The 5,874-nt window shown below is 35.8% G+C and overlaps 1 protein-coding gene across 1 annotated transcript in view; it reads right to left on the reverse strand.

The window, feature by feature from the left end:
• Positions 1-5,874, reverse strand: part of LOC106883843 (squidulin) — a 195,676-nt gene that overhangs the window by 44,940 nt on the left and 144,862 nt on the right. The gene's annotated exons all lie outside the window — the stretch shown is intronic.

Here is a 5,874-nt window from a genome sequence, read left to right on the forward strand (position 1 = left end):
ATGTGGCAACATATTAAAACCAAGTGGGAGCTCCCACTTGGTTTTAATATGTTGCCACATTCGTAATATGTCTTTTTTTCTACATTTTTTCGTGCAGCTGAAGATTGCTCTTCATATTGCATTTAAGGTAATGCTCACATTACTTAAATAAATTGAAGTAGCATGAAACGTGCGTACTGCAATCACTTTTGAAATCCGTGTTGCTTATTATTTGATTTTAATCACCCATCCTTTTGGGATGTGATATTCGGGTGCCTTCGCATAAGTACCATATTCAAGCCTTGAATCTATATCTAAACCGTCTATATATATATATATATATATATAAATACACACATACATACATGCACACATATATATAAGTAATACACACACAAACACACACACACGCACATAATGTGTGTGTGTGTTTGTGTGTGCGTGTGTGTGTGTGTGTGTGTGTGTGTCTGTGTGTGTGCGTGTGTGTGTGTGTGTGTGTGTGTGTGTGTGTACGTTCGTGGCAGAAAATATAATCTTCAATTTTTGGGAGTGGGCTACTTCTAGTTGTTCATGATATTGATGTTGCTGTTGTTGCTACTGCTGATAGTGGTTGTGCTGGTGATGGTAGTGATCAACACCTGGTGAATATTGAGCCAGTAGATCTATGATCACAGTTATTCCAGCCCCGACCGTACCTTCCACTTTCCAGAGACAATGTATCTTGGTGTATATTATCTCATGTGTCCTTCCTTTATTTTAACGTTAGTATTTATAGCAGATCGAGTGAGCAGACCACATAAAACACCTGATGTTCAACTGTAGATATCTCTTTTATTTGCACAGGTAGAATGTCTAGGATAATCGATTTCCAATTACTATAAATATGCTGAATAGATATATCTACAATTGTATAATTAGAATATTTATTTTGCTCAACCGCCAGTAAAAAAGGTGAGTACAGGCAATAAAATGGACCCGTAAGCTTCCAATAATATAAGTTATCGACCCAGGAAGATGAAAAATAAAAGCAACACCGGCAGTATATGAACGAGCGTGTAGAGAAATCGTTAAATATTTTAGCGCATTTTGACGAATGCTTAGCCTTTTTTTCTTTTGTTTTTGATAGGGATGGGCAAACCCACCAAAGTAAAAGCAAAAGATGTTCACTAGCACAACAAAACCTCTGGATATGGTTGCTTAAACAGTTTCAAATGTGACCTTAACCATGCTGAGATCACACACGACTCTCCTTACTCACTGAATGATAAATAGGCCATTGTGGTTTCTAAAAGATATACCCTTACTTAAGGTTAGGAAGTATGGGGCATGTTTAGAACGTCTTTGACATCAGGTGAGATCAATTAGAAACAAACTGGAGCTATAAAAACAAAAATATAACAAACGTTTATGCATTTGTATAGATTCTATAGATTACTTTAATTCATACATTGTGTGAAATATACCTATATATATATATATATATATATATATATATATATATATATATATATATGTACGATGTATGTATGTATGTATGTATGCGTGGTTCTCTGTCAGACATAAAATTTCTAGATTTTTAGGCTCATAGCTCTTAATCAAAAGTCTTAATAATGGAGCAAATATTCTCGAACTTTTGGTGATGGCTGGATGAAAAATGACGCTCCTTATTTTATCAGTGATGCAGTAAATACCATGGGGAAACTATACATTGTTCGTGATTTTGCGTTGAAATTGTTCATTATTTGCTGTACTGTATTTGCAAAAATGTTTGGATGCCTATAATTCATACTACATATTCAAATGTCTAGAAAGGATAAACGCAAAATGTCCCTTCATATACCCAAACTAGAAATCAAAAACATCAACTCCCAACGAGCTTTATCCGTAAATTTCCTGAAGAAGAGGTCCTAATCCTGAAATATCGAGACACCAGGTAATAGCACTAATCGCCGACCTATATTGTTAATATTTATAATTTGCATTGTTTTGGCTTATAAACACACACACACACACACGAATATATAATTTGCACTCCGTCAGTTATGACAACGGAGGCTTCAGTTGTTCTAAACAACAGTACAGCCTGCTTGTAAAATTAAGACGCAAGTGGCTGAGTACTCCATAGAAACGCGTACGTTTAACGTAGTTCTCAGAAAGAATGAGCATAACACATAATGTGATAAGTCTGACCATTTGAATTACAGATACAGGTCATTTTTGCCAGCTGAGTGGACTATAACAACGTGAGATGTGTAGTGTCTTGCTCCTAGGATTGAACGCGCCGCCGGGAAGCGAACGAACGACCTTACGACCTTGAGCTTAATACCGTAACCACTGAGCCACACGCCTTCATATACATACATATATATGCATACATATACATGCACGAGCGCGCGCACACACACGCGCGCGCGCGAGCACACACCCACACATACACACAAACATATATATATATATATATATATATACATGCATACAGTCTTGCTGCCGAAATTGTTGACTCCGGTTAACGGTACATAAATCTTGCATAACATCTTTTCATAAAAGTTACTGAGAGGCTGAGATCATAATCTCAGTCTCTATTGCATAAACTAAAAATATTTGTGTTTCATTTTAGAAACTGTTAAATTTGCCTCGTGTAGCGTATAGTACTTAAATTGTTTCGATTTTCAATGTTATCGAATTTCACTTTCCCAAATGTAAAACTTACAATCGTGACATTTTGTTACCTTGTCTGTGTCAACGATATCTCATCTGACTCATTTTGCATTTACTTATCAAGTGATTGAATAATCTCCAGCAATCTCATATGTATCGCGTGACTTTTCATCTACTTGTTATGACAATATATTTGAGTAAGTGTCCTCAGTTATTTTGAAAGTCTATCTGCAAAAAGATTTTATCTTAAGATTTAAGATTATATCTTAAATCTTACTCAGTGATATGGTACCTTAAGAACAGAAAACTCGGCCAACTACTATCAATTGAATTAACTCCGTTAAAGACACCACGAGGACAAAAGGATTTAAATTTCAATAGCGCATTCTACCGAGCTGTGTTTATTCACTATAAGGTGCAGCGACCATGTTCCATATGCGTTTTTCGTTACCTTTTTTTATTTTGTCTTTTTTTTTAGATGATATATTCAACTAGTCCTCTGTTTATAACCTGAAATAGGATGGATTCCAGCATACAAATCCATCCTACAGAATGTCTAATTTATAGTTAATGGCTGTCACTGCTGAACATATATTCGAACCGTTAAAGGATCAGAGGCTGAATTCTCAAACTGTCTAGTGTAATAACTTAGCATCGAGCGATGAAACTGGCACAGTTTTGCATGAAATGTTTAAACACCCAATTGAAATCAATAGTATGGTAATGAAGACGCAAGGAATACCGTAAAATACTGACATGAAGCAAAGTACATGATTTAAATCCCATTAGCGTTCGATTTTAATTTGTATTTCAGAATATTTTCTGTATTATCGAAGGAAAACAAGCGAAAAATCTCTTCATCTTCGAATTTCTGATGAAACGTCGATAGAAATCTCCATTTAGAAACAGCGCAATAATAATGATTTCCTGTATCTTTGATCTTTAGAATGCGCTAGAATATAGAATATTGAATAAAGCACGTACGCATACATACTGCCGTTATGGCAATACACTTTTCGACCTTAAAATGATAACATTCTAATATCGAATGAGAAATAATAGAGACTTTAAAAAGTCAAGGTAGGTATATTATGTGTATTATCTTGCAGTCCGATTCACTTGTATTGTGACAGTAAAACCACTGTAACATATAATAATACAGACAGATATTCCATAGACAAATAAATTATGTACGATGCACGTGATTTTAGATTATATATATAATATTGTGTATATCAGACACAAAGAAGGTTAATGCGTTCATATTTCAATCCACTGCCAGCATCACAATCCGGTTTTGTCAAATAATTCCGCTCAATTTACTTTAGAATATAGACGTGTATTTGATAAGAATACACTAAGCTAAAGGTTACAGCGAATGAATCCAACTACAAAAACAAAACAAGACAAAGCCAAAACAATAGCAAAAGAAATACAGAGAGAGAGGGGGAGAGAGAGAGAGTTTGCTAAATGATAAAGAGGAAACGGTGTAGGAGCCTGCAAAACAGACGGGGAATGATGAAAAACGGGTTAATTGGTTTTTACTAAATTTACTAACAGTGAAAATAAAATGATTTTAATGAGAAAGCGGTATTGCTGTAGATGGTGCTTAGCCTGAAATTGGTTCTGATCGAAAAGAGATTTTTGACCAACAGCGTTCCAGGCACAAAGATTAAATATTTTTGTATAACTAGAAATACAATATGTAATATCCTTCCCTTTTTTTAAGTGTTTTATTTGAGAGATTTAGTTTGCGATTTTGGTAGTCTAAGCAAACCAAGTAGACTGACTTCTTTGGTTCTTTTCTGGATTACAGAGATAGGAGCGGGGAAAGCGAGAATCAATCACACCTCATCCAAAACAATTTATTTGGCAGATTCGGCTCAGTTTCCGCTCGTTGATTTCCACTCAGAAGACTTGAGTCGACCCGAGCAGAGGACACATGTCCAGCGTGCTGTATATTTTGAACATACTTAGATACTTGATAATAAAACGACTATTTTAACTACACGACCTCGCTTGCTCGCATAAATTCTATCGGATTAATATAATGATTCTTTGGATACGGTATCAGACTTTTCTCGGAGTCAGCCTAGGAAGGTGATATTTTAAGTTACCTTTCCCAGGTAAACTCGATGCATTCGTGTCTCCGGGCCTCGAGGAAACACTTGTCTCTTACGGATGCAATGAAGTCCAGAACCCGGCAAACAAGTGGAAGTGCATTATTTATATATAACAGCTGGATGGAAAGGAAAGTTGTACACAGTATCTCACCATGGTCATTGTTTAGAAATTAGTGTACAACAGTTTCTACACAACACTAATTAAAACAATGCACTTGCGTAATAATCACACTGTGGCCTACTAAATATCTGTGGACGACATCCTAGAAATTCTACTGATGAACAACTTTGCTACACCATGTGATCTTGTAGGAACCAAAACTAAGTAAATAAAGATATAAAGAAATAGAGAAAACAAATGACTTCGTTGGGATTCAGGCTGAGATATATAAACCAGGAATGAAGTACCAACAACAACGTATGAACGAGAATTTCGCTAAACTGAATATGAGAAGAAATACCAGCTGACCACAGGGATGCGACCATTTTTCTTACTTCAAGAAAGGAGTAAAAGCAAAATTCCTGCATTGGTCAACCGCTGGGATTACTTTTGATAGGAATCTTCATTAACCGACATACCCCACTGTAATAGACACACCGTGCCACAATCTCACTTTGGGTTTTTCGCACACTATGATCCCGATTCGTATTACCATAGCTCGTGGGCTAGAGAAGAAATAACATTAGTCGCTCATAGTGTTCATGGTTAACTGAGTTCTCTCAGAAAGTTTAATGTCTACAAAACTTTAGCGATATCATGCAACATCTGCACACCAGAAACTCTGACATGACAAATTAGTCATCCATCTAACAGTTCTCTTATTTAACCCATAGCTGGAGAGGGAAGAAAAAGCTTGTGTCACTTAAAATGTTTTCACGGTTTTTCAAATTAGGTAGGAGGAAGCAAGCGAGGTATTTTGAAACTAGACAACTGACTAGAATGCTTGCAACAGAGTGACGTCCGCTAAAGGCAAGCCATTATCACTCTAGTTTATTTTTGTAAATGCAACAATTATCCTTAACTTATGTTGTGAGATAGACTTAGGTTTGTGCTTATATATACCAATATACGTACATGCATATATGCATTCACAAACATACACAAAGCGATATA

This window comes from Octopus bimaculoides, chromosome 11 (assembly GCF_001194135.2).
Source record: "Octopus bimaculoides isolate UCB-OBI-ISO-001 chromosome 11, ASM119413v2, whole genome shotgun sequence".
NCBI lineage: Eukaryota > Metazoa > Mollusca > Cephalopoda > Octopoda > Octopodidae > Octopus > Octopus bimaculoides.